The sequence below is a fragment of the Candoia aspera genome, chromosome 7 (assembly GCF_035149785.1).
Source record: "Candoia aspera isolate rCanAsp1 chromosome 7, rCanAsp1.hap2, whole genome shotgun sequence".
NCBI lineage: Eukaryota > Metazoa > Chordata > Lepidosauria > Squamata > Boidae > Candoia > Candoia aspera.
In genome coordinates, this window is record NC_086159.1 from 48,207,427 (window position 1) to 48,224,958 (window position 17,532).

Below are 17,532 nucleotides of genomic sequence, written 5' to 3' on the forward strand. Positions count from 1 at the left end.
CAAGAAAAGAAAGACCAAAGCCAAGAAAGAGGATCCTTTTATGAAGGAAGTTAACAAAGAATTTCAGAGAGCTGTTAGAAGAGGCAAGAAGCAGTATTACTATGGCATTTGTAAAGATACTGAAGATAGAAAAAGACACAGAAAAACAAAAGATTTCCAAACTCATAAGGAAGCTCCATCCTCCTTTTTGGTATGTTAAAGGATGCCAATGGATATATACTAAGAGGTTCAAAAAAGATGAAGCAAAGATGGAGAGAATCTATTGAAATTCTATACAGTAGAGATGTCAACATTCAAGATACTTTAGAAGGTATTTCCTACCTACAAGAACCTCTAGTACTTAGAGATGAAGTTAGATCAGCACTGTGGTTATCCAATTGCAAATTGAAAGCAGTGGTGAAACTAACAGTATATATAAATAACAGAAGCAAGAATGTCTTCCATATATATTACATATTATGCAGCAAGCTAAAAACAAAGAGAGCTAGTTTGGTGTGAGAGCCAGTTTGGTGCAGTGGCACCAGGCTAAAAACCAGGAGACCATGACTTCTGGTCCTGCCTTAGGCACAAACCCAGCTGGGTGACCTTGGCCAGCCAAGCCCTAGGAAGCAGGCAGTGGCAAACCACTTCCAAAATCTTGCCAAAAAAATTGCAGGAATTCACCCAGGCAGTTGCCAGGAGTCAACAATGACTCAAAGGCACACAAACACAAATGCTTAGAGTATGTTTTTTAAAGTTTATGCCAACAGGTACTGCGAATGATAGAGCCAGTTTGGTCTAGTGGTTAAGGCAACAGGCTAGAAACCAGGAGACTGACAGTTCTAGTCCCGCCTTAGGCATGAAAGCCGGCTGGGTGACCTTGGGCCAGTCACTCTCTCAGCCCAACTCACTTCACAGGGTTGCTGTTGTGGGGAAACTAGGAGGAGGAAGGACTATTAGGTATGTTAGCTGCCTTGAGTTATTTATAAAAATAATAAAGGGGGAATAGTAAATAAATAAATAAATAAATAGGTTAGAGTACAAAGAAGGGGAGTGTCAGAAATTAACTATTTATCTATATTATTTTTAGGTGCATTTTTCTTTTTCTTCTTTAACATTAGTAAATTATAATATAGTAGAGATTTTGGCATTAAACTCAAACTCATTAAACTCATTTATACTTCTTTTTTATATCATAAAAACAACTCAATGTACTCTGCTTGGTATCTTTTATTAATGATACATTGAGCATTAGCATTCATTGTATAACTTCAATAATTATCTGTCCATATGTTTATAGATTTTATCTTTTTTGTAAATACACCTTTGTTTTAAATATTTTTTTTAAAAAGGGTGTATGCCATAAATAGTCAAGAAAACAAATGGATTCTTATAACAAATCAATCTAGATTTTCACTCAAGGCTCAATGACCAGGCTCAAATTATCATATTTTGGAGACATTATGCAAAGACTCAGCTTACTTGAGAAGTCCATATTGCTGGAAAAATGGAAGGAAAGAGAAGACAAGGACAACCACCACAAGGTGGATGGACTTGATTACAGCAGCACTGATTGCACCATTGGGAAACCTGAAGGACCAGGTTGGAACAGATCATTCTGAGAAGATCTCTTTGTGTGGCTGCTAAGAGTTGGCACTGACTTGATGGCATGTAAAAAAACCCACCACATCATAAGGCTGCTGTGACCACATTGGCTAGGCATTTGTGTAGGCTTTCTCAGGGTTCCATAAGAGGTCGCTAGGGTTCTGCGAGAGATCGTGATTGAAAAAAATAAATACTGTTATTTGAACTTCATGAATCATGCAATGTTAGTGCTCGAAGTGGAGGAAATTTTTACAACTGCTATGCCTCAGTTTCCAGCCTGCCACTTTGCTATTGTTGCAAACATAAGATGTGGATTGTGTAGGTGGTAAGTGAATTATATTGTGATGTTTTTGCATTTTTTTTGCAATTTTTATGCAAGGGTTCCCTGAGAACTGAAAATTATTTCAAGGGTTCCTCCACGGTAAAACGGTTGAGCAAGACTGGTCTAGAGTGACTAACTGACCCTAATCTCTATAGCTTCACATGGATCCACAGTTCTAGAGGACTTCTTCCTATTGGAATCTTTCTCATGGAAGCAAAAAAGGGAAAAAAAAGTTTTTTTTCTTTTTTATATTTGGAGGAGGAAGGGGTTTATACCTTTATTATTATTGATAATGCTGTATTATTTGTTTTTATTGGGATAAAATTAGATAAACCTTCATGATGGGTTAGCACTGGATGACATTAATCCATGCTAGTACTGTTGAGACATACTTTTTGGTATTGCAAAAAACCTTGCTCTCCCTCTCTCCCTTTTTTATTAATATCAGGGCTTATTATGCTGACTGGGGCTGAGGTCCCATAAATGTTTTTTCAAGTCCATGGAAGGATTCAAAATAAGACCAAAGAAAAATTGTCTTTTGACACAGGTCAAGTTCATTCTACTCATTCCTCAATTATCTCAACCATTCCTCCTACATCTCAGCAATGAGACTTAAAGCCTTGAAAGCAGAAAATAAGGTTTCAACTGTTATTGTAATTAAAAATCATTGAATGCCCTTAAGAATATTAAACTCAGGTCAAGTGCATTTCATACTAATGTCAGGTGTCACCAAGGTAGAGGTGAAAGTCAAGATGAACACATTCAATGAATTTTTGCTCTGATTGTCTGTGAATGACAAACATTACGTTTGTCTTGTTCCTTATGTGATTGCAACTTACTGTATAACATAGATTAAAAAATTGAATATTTCGGTAAGTTTTATATTTCTACACAAATAAGATTCACATACTGCGATCAACAACAGTGTAGTTTGTTTGTTTTGGATAAGTGCAGTGTGTGAAGCCATCCAGGCATTCTGTAAATGGCTTAGTGATATAGCTATTATGGTTTGTTTAAGAAGCAGTTGCTAAAGACAAACATAGCTTAGCAGTATGTATAATCCCAATCAGCATCTTATTTATGGATAACCTATTGGAATGAATTCATTTACCTACTAGGAGCAACTCATGAAGTTGAATAAGTAAAAATATGCCTCCACTCTTCTTGTCTTGTTTCTTCGTACAAGAGTAAATCTGGATGTAAATGAATTCAGTGGATTTTATCCAATCTAACTCTGATAGAAATCTATAAAACATAGCATTTTTCTATTAATTATAGAAGCAGACCAATAGGTGCAACTAGCATAAGCAACATCATCATAGTAGATGACAGGTCAGTGAGCTGCAACTGTGAAATGGCTTGTGCAAATATTTGCAGTGGAAATGGAATCAAAGCACTGGATTTAATGCTTGAAAAAGGCTGAAAATGGCATTTATGTCACTGAAGTACTGTAGTTCTGTGCTAAAATAATACAATTGGATACAACCTTACATGATGCTGCTACTGATGCTGTTTAATGACATAGCACAGCGCTTAGTTGTTATGCAGATTTCAATTACACATTTTCAATACAGACTAAATTAATGGGCAGATTTACACTGAAAATTATGCACATTTCTGAAAAATCCCTTATTGATAAAATTTAGTTAATTTTCAGAGATTCTACCTTTTATTTAACTTCCTAAGAATAAAAACTATAATAGTATTCAAGCATAATATATTCCTTCAATTAACTTACACTGAGAAAATGAAATATTTTAGAATAAAATGATATTGATGACATATCACTCATGTCAATCTTCAGTAGTAATAATAAGATTATAGGAAAACTTAAATATTTGATTTAAACAGATTTTATATTATTTATTCGACTATTAAGCCACCCAAGTATCACAGCTACGTGAATGATCTACGAATTAATTTAAAACATATAAAAGATAAAATAATATGATAATAAATATAGCATTAAAATCAGAGTAAAAAAGTAACACTACTAGAGTGAAGTTCTAGATACACCAAAATGCTTATTGAAATGTCTGGGAAAATGAGACGGTGTTGGCCTGATGTTGAAAGGATTATAGTACAGACTTTAGGCAAACCTCTCTGCAGAGGCCAATCCACCAATGAGACAACACCATCAAAGCCTTTTCTCTTGTAGTCCTTGCCTTAAAGCTTACATAGATAGATATATGAGTGGCACTTCTCAGCTAGCTTAGCCCCACACCATTTAGAGCTACATAGATTAACAGGGGTATTCTGAACTGGGGTGTTTGAGGAAGAATTATATGATTATGATGATAGTAATGATGATGATGAATTTGCAATGCCGTTTTCTTTCAGTTGAGGCCAGTGATGTCAAAGATCAGAAAAAACAGCCATATAAAACAAACATGGTCAGTCAATATTATGTTGATTCTTGTACTTGATACTAAACTTACTTGACATGATTCCAGATTAAATCAAAGTACACCACTTTGTAACATAATATAATACATTGACTGATTGATTAAAAGATCTCACTGTTGACTCTTAGAGACCGCACAGATAGCCCTCCTCTAGGACGACATGTCCTCAACCTGGTCTCTTAGGTCTTTCATTGATGCTTCCATTGATGTTATAATTGAGTCAATGCACCGTGCTATTGATCATCCTCTTCTTCTCTTTCCTTCCACTTTTTCCATTATGGACTTTTAAAGGGAGCTGGATAGCAGCTAAGAAATGAGGCTTACAACACTCTAAGTTTACTACATTTTTGCACTATCTACGTGATTGTGCTCAGATCATAGCTGGCACACTCCCCATCATCTGTGTAATATTCATAATCTGAAGCAGCTTCGTGATAAATGAGTCACCCTTCCAGGTCTTATGTAGGTTCAGAGCATGGTTGGAATAGGACACAAGCATTTGTGTAGCATACAGCCATACAAGGAGCTGTATCACAGTTTGATGTGAGCAATAACATTAGGTTCTCTCAAGAACATATGTGACCAAGCACAGTTTATCTGAGAGAAAAATATCCTGATCTCAGTGTTCAGAAATCATTGGCAGTCAAGGAAAAGTCTATCTGCATAACCACTATATTTGGCCATGGTAAATTCTAATGTTGTACATGCTTTGGGAATTGTTCAGAAGTGCTTTGGCCATTGTGTAAGTGCAAGAAGAGCACTTATCTGCTATTTTTTTAAAAACAGCCTGATGTTTTCCAGTCTGAAAAAAAGATGCTGCTGCTTTTAAGAGTCATATTAATTTTAATTAGTTGATTCCTTAAAGAAGATATACCTTCTTTAAGGGTCATGTGAAAGCTTCAGAACAGATTTATTAAATAGTAATAGAGATGCTAGTGAAAGTCTAAATCTTTTTCTGAACAATTTTTGAAGCATGAATATCTGTGTGAATTAATGCTTGAAAGAACATGGCCAGTATTTTTTTTTCCTGGCGGCATAGAATCATTGGTCAACTTAGATTATTTACAGCTTTGAAAGCTCTTCCGTGATAAAAGGGAGAAAGCAGAAAGGGAGGATCATACCCTTTCATTCAAAATACTCCTCCACCAGTGGGGCTTTCATGTTCCTTGAAGAAATAAGAAACTGCAGCTTTCATGAGAAAGCACACAATTACTATTATCATGGAAAGAAAAGGGAGACATAAGCAAGTTCAAGGAACCCCAGGTTTATGGAAGCACAAAAATAAATAAATAAATAAATAACAAGCAACTTTTAGAATCATATATCCCAGTTTTAAATTTGTCTAGGAAAGAGGATTACCTGCAAAACTTTGTTCAACTTAATTAAAGGTCCACTTTTTAAAAATATATTGGCCAATCTATTGATGTCTGAATGAGAGCATCTTGTATGCATATAATTGCCAATGATGTACCACTACAAGTATGCACATACTACATATTGCTGCATTGTAAATCAAATGGAGAGGGAAACAAGATTGTAGCAAATGTAGTATGAGATAACAAAATGAAACCTATCAGACGATGGACAGGAAAGCTGTTGGGTGCTGCAAACTTGGCAATAGAAAGGATGCCTGTTCTGTTTACTGACTACAGAAAATATGTTAGCTATGCCATTAATCTGTCGCTAGTCGTTCAAGTCAGTGCAACCATCTGATTTACCTGACAGTTTGCTTTTTTCTTCCAGCAAACATTCTTGGCAGTATTGCAAAGATGCATTAGCATAAAACACCACTGCCATTTTTGGTGATATTAACAGCTGCACCGTTTTCAAAGCTTGAATAGGCAGTAAGTTCTCAAGGAAAAATGGAAAACTTGACATGAACTCAGACCAGTAGTTAAAACTATCAGAGGACAGTTCTTTGAATAACAGAGTTTAGAAAACATGTCATTAAAAGGCAGGCTGAAAGTGCAAAATTGTGTTAAATGAAAAAGATAAAGGAGGAGTTACCAACAGTTTTTTGGAAGTGGTGTTTTTCATTTAAGTTTCTTACTTGGATGATGATGATGATGATGATGATGACGTATTAAATTTCTCTACCACCCGACTCCCAGTGACTCTTTTATTTGTTCCAGGTGATTTTGTATGGGACTTTAGATGAATAGTCGGTATATTGCCTTTGAATGTGGTCTCCCTTAATTCTCATTATTGTTTTGTTTTATGTATCTATAGAGTAATTATAACATTACTCTATAAATTTCATCTGAAGTGTCATTTATGATTCTCTCACTGCTATCCTCACCCTACCCTCAGTTATCCTTATGAAAACTATTCTCTGTGTGTGTGTGTGTATGTATGTGTGCGCGTGCAAAATCATCACCTGTAACTCCAGATCTAGGAAATTTGTTTAAAGAACTCCAAAATTCTCTCCCTGGATTTAGGCCTCAGGTTTTCAGCTGTGGGAAAGCAAAATGGCAGCCAGCCTTGAGATGCAAGGGGTAGGAGACAGGGGTAGGTGAATCATCCAGAAAGGCCTTATCTGTCAAGCCACAGGCTGGCCTGTTTGCATGTGTGAAAACAGCATGCTATGACCTGCTTGATCAATGTTTCTACAGATACCCATCCTGACAACTCTGTCAGGTAATCTACCTACACATACATGAAGCCCCATAAAATATATATGGAAGTGTATTTCTACTCACTAAAGTCTAAGATGAAACGTTTGCTTTAAATTATAATTATATGAAGTATATTTATTGATTTATATTAGTTATTAATTCTAAGAGAACTAGTTTGGTGTAATGGATAAGGCACTGGGCTACAAACCAGGAGACTGAGTTCTAGTCCTGCCTTAGGCAGAAAGCCAGCTGGGTGACCTTGGGCCGGTCACTCTCTCTCAGCCCTAGGAAGGAGGCAATGGCAAACCACTTCTGAAAAACCTTGCCAAGAAAACGGCAGGGACTTGTCCAGGCAGTCTCCAAGAATCGGACACTACTGAATGGATTAAAAAAAATCTAAATTGTAATATATTAAATTGTAATTATATAAATATTGTACAGTATTTACTTGTTGATAATTTAATACTAAACTTTTAACGTTTGGTCTTTTCACATGGTAGAAAACTTTTTCCTTTAATTTTCTCTTTATGTTGTTCTTACAACTAGTACTACCTCTGTTACTAGTATTTAAAATATTGCTACTAACAAATAAAAATTAACTGCAGATACTCAAAATAGATGTCACCTTTTCCAGGAGCAGGAAATAATATTAAGAAGTAATTAGTAGAGGCTACTTAGGAGAGTATTAATAGCTGTTTATCAATATTATGCGGTTCAATGGGAAGAAAAGAAAGGAGATTAAAAACGTCATGCGTGGAACTTTTAGTCAAAATTGCAGGGGTCTTGGCCATATGAAAAGGAATTGCTAGATTTTAAAATGCTACAGATTGCTAAACTGTAGGACCATTTTCATCCTTCCTGATATGAATCAGCCTGATCACTCCCATTCAGAGAATAAAGAAGCTCAGGAGGAATGGGTTATCTGATCTGACAACAGCTGAAGACATTTCCAGCAGCCCTGTTGAGGCGAGGAAAACATTGGAATGCTCCCAAGTCTGCAACGGAGAAGACGTATGTATGTTGAACACCAGTCACAGTGTAGCCTCCATCTTCAGCTTTGAGAAAAATTGAATCAAACTTCTTGAAGAAATTTGAACAAGCTAGAATGGAAGAAAGATAGAACAAACTCTGATGATTACATCTCACCAAACCTCAGCGAAATGAGTTAACTTTAGTCATACTGTATATTTTATTCAATTATTTTGGGTTCCTTGCACTTGGAATTTTAGACTGTTCTTCAACCCTCTCTCCCCGAATTCCTGTTTCTTGATCTCAGTTTATTGTTTTGCTGACTTGACTGCTCTGCTTGCAAGACCTCCTGCTTTGATCCCTCACTAATTATAGATGGTCATGACCGCGAGCCCTGCTGGAGACCATCAGCCTCAGGCAGGATAATTCTGTCAGTAGGCAATGGAGCAGTGATGAAGCCTCAAATGTGGAAACAATCTCAACTGAGCAATTCTATTCATATTTTTACTACAGTATTAGCTAAGGCAGCAACGTTCCATTAGGCAGAGGATGGGTAAAGAGCAGCTACAGCTACCACTGCCTTATCTCTTGCTGTGGCAGCACACTATAAGCTCTGCTCTTCCATGACTCCAGGTAAGGCACCATAGCAGTGACCAGTTCGCATCTCACTGTTTTTAATACAAGTACATTGTAAACCATTCATGTCAAAAAAATCTCAAGCCATCACAAATTACTGTGAAATGATTTGCAGTATCATGAAGAAAATACTCTGAGCCATATAGTAAGCTGCTGAACACAAACATCAAGAAAATCCCAGCATCTTTTGGCACTGAATGTTAGTGAAAATGTTGAAAAACAAACTGAAACCAAGTGAAATCTAAAGTCACATATTTGCTGAGAAAATAATAGGGTTCTGAAATTCTAAATAGCATTTTAATGAAGTCACTTTGCTTTGCTAGAGCAAACATAAACAGACACAGCTGCCTTGCCCAACCTTATGCTTTCCAATTGTGATGGGAGACTTATTCATTTACTAGAAAAAAACCTATACTGCTCCAACGTAATGACTCTGGGCTGTCTACAGAATAATACCAACATAAGAAATCTACCAATATATATCAACAATCCTTGAACAATTAAAAGAAAAATAAGGTGGTGAGACCTTCATTTCTCCTACATATACTGTATAATGTTATCAAAAGCCTGTTTAAAAAGGAAAGTTTTGAGTAGTTTTATAAGCTAAGAATGAGGGGTCCAAATTGCAGTGTATTTCATAGTATTGGGACTACTACAGAGACAGCCTGAATTCTGGCCTCTTACTTCAAATGGGGAAGTTGGACCTTAGCATTTCATTTCATTTCTGAGAGGATAATTTCCTGAGCAGATTGTAGGGATGCCATAGACATTTTGACTTTAGAAAAAGCGTTTGACAAAATACTCAATGATCTGTCAGAAAGCTAAAATATGGGCTGGATGGTATGTCTGTTAAGTGGATTCACACCTGGCTTGGAAGTCATAATCAAAGTGCACATCAAGTTTTCATTATCAAAATGGAGCAAGATTTCAAACGCAATATTACAGGATTCAGTTCTGGGCCCTGTATTCTTTAATGAATGAATTATTTTGTGAATAACTTGGATGAAGAAGAAGAGGAAATGCTTATGGTATTTGTAAGTGATAGAAAGCTGGCAATAGTCTAACTCTCTGTCTTCTAAAATTTTATTACACTAGAAGATAGAAATAAGATTCAAAAGGATCTTGATCAATTAGGGAAATGCGGTACAAATAATAGAATAAAAATTAATAAAAATAAAAGTTTTTCACTTAGAAAAAAATAAATGCACTATAAAAAGATGGGGGATGACTGGGTTAAAATTACATATTAACAAGATTTTGAAATGGTAGTTGATCACAAGCAGAATATGAATCAGTAGTAAAACAAGCCACACAAACAAAAAAATGCAGTTTTAGACTTCATTAATAGAAATGTGGTTTGCAAGTCTCTAAGGATGGAAAATCCAGAGGCAATGGTCAATTGCATCTGGATGCTCCAAACTTACACGGAATTGATAGGAAAGGAATGTAAGGAATGAAGAACAATAGGAGGTTGGGGGGGACGTGGGGACCTGCAAGGCAGAAGAAGAGTGATTAGACAGCAATCAGAACCTCCGGGGGGAGCAGCACAAAAACCCAAAATGAAATTGAATTACAAAGGAGAAATTAGAGCAGGCGGGGTGGGGGGCAGGGAGGCAGAGAACTGAGCATTTGAAGAAGGGATCTGAGCAAAGGGGAATTATTCATGGCTTTGATGGAGAATGATGCTTAGCCTAATAAAGAACTTCACATATCCTTTGCGGCTTGTGTTGGAAGTAATTTGGTTTAGGTTTTAAACATTGTGATCCTCACATAATCATTCTTCTATATTTTGTATTGGTCAGATTCTACCCCAAGTTCTATATCCAGTTCTGGGCATTACTTTTTAAGACAGATTCAAAGAAATGAAATAGAGAAGAGAAAGGAAGATGATCAGGAGAATGGAAACTAATTTTATGAGAATCTAAGTATCTGAAAAGGTGTCATGCAAAAGAAAGTCAAGTGAAATGAGACATTTGACAATACAGAAAAAAACTTCATAAGAAGAATGGCCTCTTTGATGAAATGAATCTTTGTTTTTTAAGAATAAATGCAAATTACTTTTCCACTTATGGATAGTTTAGTATTCCTGTTCAAAGATCTGTCAGAAATAATTATTGAGATGGAGAAGCTCATAAATGTTATCACTGACTTATGTGTATGGTTATTTTCCTTAAAAGATTAGAAATAAAACATTATTTTGTCATTAAATTGACTAAGTCTTAAAAAATGAAGTGATGTTTGTTAATTTATTTGCTGTATGATACTTCTTTTCCCTCGTTCTGGTTATAGCATCCATATTCAGGGAAGTTCCATAAACTCAGTGGTCCAATAATGCATACAGGCAAAAGGAAGAGTTCTTAAATGGAATGGAAATTCTAAATGATCTCTTTCATATTCATTGAGATCATTTGCTTGCCTTGACTAAGATTGAATGGATGACTGATAAAGCTGCAGAAGAATGAAAGAAAGTATGATATTGCCTTATATCGAATTGCATCATCAGACTACCTAATCTGGTTTTGTCTAGCATCTGGCAATGCTTTAATAAGTCTTGCTATCTGTTATTGCTATTGGAAATATTAAATATTATGCACATTCTAAGTGTCCTCTGCCATTGACAGCACAATGTTTATTTTATTAACTTATTAATTTAGCATATTTATATAGCCAAACAAAACATGTGACTTTCTGAAATCCACGAATTTCAGAATTTCAGTTATCTAACACTATAGGCTACTACTCTGTGTCACTTATGCACATCAGCTGAGGGGCCAGAGCAGGGTCCCCAAACTCTTCAGCTCATCGGCCCCTTCATGAAGTTTCAGATTGTTCATTGACCCCCACAAATTTATTATATGAAAATAATTTAATAAATACTACTTTAACTAACAGTACTATGAATAATAACAATAGCTATAATGGATAGTCCCATTGACCCTAGTGGCAGGTTGATACTGACTGCTGGGGAACCCTGGACTAGGGAAGCTGAAACTACCATGCCCACAGAGAGTTAATTATTATAATAATTTGTTCCTTTGATGATTTTAACTTCTTAATACAAAAATGATATGAATTTGGCACAGGAAATATTCTAGATACAATATTTATATCTTATATGTCTCATGCATCTAAATGAAATTGAATTCTTTTTGTGAGAAGATCTGTTTCCATTGTTAATTTTGGTAATGAGCTCAGTTATGATTCATTTTAATGATTTTTAAAAGTTTGGATAGCACGATTAAGGCAGTATATTGTATTGTATGGATGCTGCCTCATGAAAAGCAACACATTTGAAATATATAGAACATTCATTTCATTAAATAAATAACAGCATCTGAGATTCTTGTTGGACTGCACCTTTTTTATCTGAGGCCAGGAACACATTTTGGACGACCCTGTTACTTCCTACATTAAAGGATGCAGATAATAACTACATTATTTTGATAGGTAAACATGCAGTTGTGATTAGGATCACTTTCTGTCATTACAGTTTTTCAAGGCAATTTTTCCAGCAATTTCTTTTTAATTAAATAGATATTGTCTCTTAATAAACACTTATTCAAATCAAATAAAAAGTTTTCTCTCCTAAATTGAACAATTAATACCTGCAAGGCAAATATCTCCTCCTAAAACACAACATGGAATTGTTAACTTCCTAGGATCTTCCTCATGGGACATTTTCAGTGTGAAAACAAGTGAAGCAGAAATTCAGTAAGATCGCTCTCTACTTTAGGGGGGAAAAAAACAGTCGATCTGGTTAGTGAAGAAATTAGTATACAGAGGAGTTACCACACACATACTCAATGAAAGTGATGCTGCTAATTAGTTTGGATGGTTTTATAGAGCTGGGAGGGGACTTTATATTAGCACAACTCTTGATCTTCTTCACATCCCACTCTTTTCCCATGTTCTTCAGCTGCTTGTACATTTTGGTATGTCAGAGCAGCATTTCTCAACCTTGGCAACTTTAAGATAGGTGGACTTCAGTTCCCAGAATTCTGGGAGTTGGTCCACCTATCATAAAGTTGCCAAGGTTGAGAAATGCTGCGTCAGAGAGACCCCGCCCTCCACCTGCCTGATTTTAAAAAGATGTATGCTGAACATCTGCAGTTTTGCTTTTAAATATATTTCAATCATAGAATATCATGACTGTTGGAGAGCAGAGTTTGTTTTTGTTGCCATCCAGTTTTTATTTTGTGAAAAGATTGTACTGTACATAGTTTGTAGAAGACCGAAGGAGATGAGTGTAATGATTGCCTATCCTAAAACACCATCAGACTCATGAACAGGTTCATAAAGATATCTGACTTATTAAAGAATAGTATGCAGGATCACAAAGAAAGCTGAGAATGGGAAAAGCACGCCAAATGCAAACTAAAAACCCTTGGTATGAATGAGATCCCTCCCCCCATAGAATCTTCCCAAGCTTACAATCCCAGGTGCTCCTAACGGCTTCTGATGGTCCGCGGGAAAAGTCCTTGAGCAGAGCCCATAACCCAAATACATTCCATTGAAATGAACATAGATACAGAGCCTGGCACAAGGTTTCACAGCAGCTCCCTCCCAAACAGAAATGCGCATCAGCGCCATGGCATGTGAAACGTTACGATGTACAGTGCACATTGAAACAGTGAACATGACATACCGCCCCCCCCCCCCAAAAGAAAGAAAAGTCTAAGCGGCAGGCTTCAAAGGGTAAACTAAGGAAAACAGTTAACTAAATCAGGAGCATTAACGTGGCGAGCAGGCACCCATTCTGGATGAGGAAAGTGTTTCCAGCAAATCAGGTACTGGAGGGAGCCCCGAAGCTTGCGAGAATCAACGACCTCTTTGACTTCAAAGTGTTGTTGCCTGTCAATCATGATGGAGCAGGAGGAGGAGGTTGGGGGTGCCATTGGGAAGAGTGGTGGACAGGCTTGAGCAGGCTGCAATGGAAAACAGGGTGCAAACGTTTCAAATTGTGAGGCAAATCCAACTTAACAGTAACTGGATTGACAATGCCAACAATAGGCAAAGGACCAATGAATTTGGGAGCAAGCTTTTTCGATGGCTGTGGGGACTTTATGAATTTGGTAGAGAGATAAACCTGATCCCCAATTTTGAAATTGTGTTGCAGAGAACGGTGTTTATCAGCTTGGAATTTGTAAGCAGACTGGGCATCAGCCAAAGCCTGCTGAATCACTGGCCAGGAATCGGCCAGCTGAGCAGCCCAGTCAGAGGCAGAACAAGACTGGGGAGGGGTTTGTGGCAGCTCAGGGATGGGAACAAAATCATGACCAGAAACCACACGAAAAGGGGTATGCCCAGTGCTCTGATGAACAGCATTGTTGTAAGCGACCTCAGCAAAGGGCAACAAGTCAACCCAGTTGTCCTGATGGTAATTTATGTATGCCCTTAGGAATTGTTCAAGGGTAGAGTTCAAAAGCTCCATAGATCCGTCAGTCTCAGGATGCGATGATGTGGACAACGCCTGTTTGGTGCCAATCAATTTTAAAAATGATTTCCAAAACTGGGAAGTGAACTGTGTCCCGCAGTCACTGACCAAACGGGAGGGGCTACTGTGGAGACGGTAGATGTGGGTGAGAAAGAGGCGGGCCAATTGCGGGGCCGACGGGATGGACACACATGGAATGAAATGGGCTTGTTTGGAGAAAAAATCTTTTACAACCCAAATGACAGTTTTCTTCTGACTGGGAAGCAGGTCCACAATAAAATCCATAGAAATCTCCTCCCAGGGACGGGATGGGCTGGCAACTGGCTGCAGAAGCCCTGTGGCTTACCCCCTTTCCGCTTTGACATGGCACAAACAGGACAGGAAGCAACATAGTCTTTTACATCACGCCTTAAGGTTGGCCACCAAAATTGACGGCGAACCAAGTGCAAGGTTTTGACAAAACCAAAGTGTCCAGCAAGTTTGTCATCATGGGAACACTGCAAGATATCAGCCCTCAAAGTTTCAGGCACATAAAGGTGGTGTTCCACCATGCCAGACTGTTTTCAAAGGAAACATTGTCTCTATTAGCTAGCAAGCGTCAGATTTCAGTGCCTGGAGAAAGTCCTTTTGTAATTGACAAGGAACTTGCATTTTCTGCTTCCCAGACGAAGCTGGGGGCAGGGTTGCCTGCGCATGGGTCTGGCTCCGGGTGACAGCAACCAAGCCCAGTTGTGGTTCAGTGAGAACAGTCCCAACTATATCTGCCACGTGGTCAGAGTCCTGAGGCAAACGTGACAAAGCATCGGCCAGAAAGTTTTTCTTTCCCAGAATAAATTTTAACTGGAAGTCAAAGCGACTGAAAAATTGAGCCCAGCGAATTTGTTTAGGATTAAGACACCAGGGGGTACGGAGGGCTTCCAAATTCCTGTGATCGGTCCAAACCTCGAAAGGGCATTTAGCGCCTTCCAGGAGGTGATGCCAGGCTTCCAAAGCGGCTTTTACAGCAAAAGTCTCCTTTTCCCAAACATGCCACCAGCGTTCCATTTCAGAAAATTTTCTGGACAGATAAGCGCAGGGTTTTAAATGATTTTCAGAATCTTTCTGTAACAATATAGCTCCAATTGAGAAGTCAGAAGCATCAACCTGGACCACAAAGGGGCGGTCAGGATCAGGGTGCTGTAAAATAGGCTCAGCGATGAAAAGGGTTTTTAACGTTTTGAATGCTGCCTGGCATTCAGGTGTCCAATTCAGCACTGCCCAAGGATTTTTCACCTTGCGTGTCTCTCCCAAACCCTTGGTACATAGTAAGTCAGTAAGGGGCAAAGCAATCTCAGCAAATCCCTGGATAAACTGCTGATAATAATTACTGAACCCTAGGAAACTCTGTAGTTGCCTCCGGGTGTGGGGGCATTCCCAACTTAAAATCGCCTGAATTTTTTCAGGGTCCATCTCAATGCCTTTGTCAGATACCCTATAGCCTAGATAGTCAAGTTGGGTTTTGTGAAATTCACATTTGGAAAGCTTGGCATAGAGTTTGGCATCTCTAAGCTTACTTAACACCTGTTTGAGGAGGTGCTCGTGTTCCTCCTCGGTTTCAGTGTAAATGAGAACATCGTCCAAATAAGCCAGGACCCCTTCAAACAAATGATCATGTAAAACTTCATTAATCAACTGCATGAAGACCCCGGGCGCCCCTGCTAACCCAAAAGGAAGGACTTTGTACTGAAAGGAACCCAATGGGCAATTAAAAGCAGTTTTCTACTCATCTCCAGCTCGTATGCGGATGCGAAAATAGGCTTCACGAAGGTCGAGCTTGGAGAAAATCTTGACCTTTGACAAATGGGCTAACATGTCTTTCATTAGTGGTAGAGGGTATTTGTTGCAGACCGAGATGGAATTTAACCCCCGATAGTCCGTACAAAGTCTAAGCGTGCCATCCTTCTTTTCCTGGAAAAGCACAGGGGCCCCAACTGGGGAATTTGCAGGTTCAATAAACCCCCTTGACAGGTTTTTGTCAATAAAGTCACGCAATGCCTCAAGCTCTTTCTGAGTCATTGGATAAATTTTCGGCTTGGGCAATTGAGCGTTGGGAACCAACTCTATTGCATAGTCAGTTTTTTGATGGGGGGGGGGGTAGCTGATCCACTTCCATTTCCCCAAAGACGTATGCAAAGCCTTGGTATCGATTTGGCAAGCCTTCCACATGTGTCAAGCTAAGGCGCAGCGTGGCAATTGCAGCCCTTCCAACCCCCACACGTGAAGCTCTGTCTGCTGTAGGGGCTTGGTAAAACCCATCCTTAAAAGTCAGAGTTCTGTGTTCCCAGTTTATATATGGGTTTCGATAGGTCAACCAGGGAATCCCTAGAATTACCAAGGGATTGCCAACAGGTGCCGCTAAAAATTTCATGGTGATTCACATGGCTGCCCATTTGCATCACGACAGTTCCAGTGAAATGGTTTGCTGCCCCCCCCCCCGCCGTTGAACCATCCAACTGTGTGAAGATCAAAGGCTGCTGGAGGGGAAAGCTAGGCAGGTCCAGAGCAGCAACCAGATCAGGGTGAATCAGACACCTGGAACACCCAGAGTCAACTAAAGCCCAGACCTCTGTAGTCTTTGTGCGGGAACCAATTTCACTTTTACTGCTAGAGTTGGACAGTCAGCACTCACATAGCATCTTCGTGCCCATCCTCTTCCACCTGCCTGCAGGCGCTTTTCAAGACAGGTGGCTGGCGTTTCCTGCCGGTTCCTTAGAGTCATCTTCAACCTCTCCTGAGAAGTAGGGTACTTCTTCAGCATCGGCCGCCCCCTTGGCTGCCATCATCCGCCATGATGAGGGTGCCAATTTGGCCGGCAGTTTGCCCGCCCGGTCTCCAGCCTTGACTTTTGGGCAATCAGCTGCTCGGTGTCCTTCCTTTCTGCATCAGAGACACTGACCCTTCATATAGCGCCGATCTCTCTCCTCTTCCCAGGCTCTGTAGCCTGGCCGGGCAGCTGTTGTGGCACTTTGGGGTCCCCTCATGGTGGCTGGTTGCCTTTCAGGTCACTTGGTTTGCATGTAGGTATGCTGGGCATGCTCAGCCTTGCTGGCCAGACAGATCCATTCGTACAATGTCTCTGGGTCGTCTCTACACAACGCCCACCGCAGGACGTCCCTGTTGAGTCCCTCTTTAAATCGTTCTATTAAGGTAGACTGGGACCAGTCGGTAATTTTCCCAGCTAGAGCCTTAAACTCCAGGGCATAATCAGCTACAGACAGTTGGCCCTGGCTAAGATCCTTCAGTGCCCTTTTAGCCCTTGCTTTGGCTAGCGGATCTTCAAAGTGCAGCTTTAATGCCCACATAAATTCCTCAAAACCCTCAAGATCAGGGGCACTAGCCTCACTTAATTGAACATACCAATCAGCCGCTTGCCTCTTCAGCTTGGTGGCAATGGCAGCTATTTTAGCCTCTTCGGAAGGGAAACAGGGTCCAAACTGTTTCATATAATTTTTTGCATTAGTGAAGAAGAAAGACAACCTAGTTGGATCCCCGTCAAACTTGACAGAAAAGTCTTTCACCCCCGCTCCT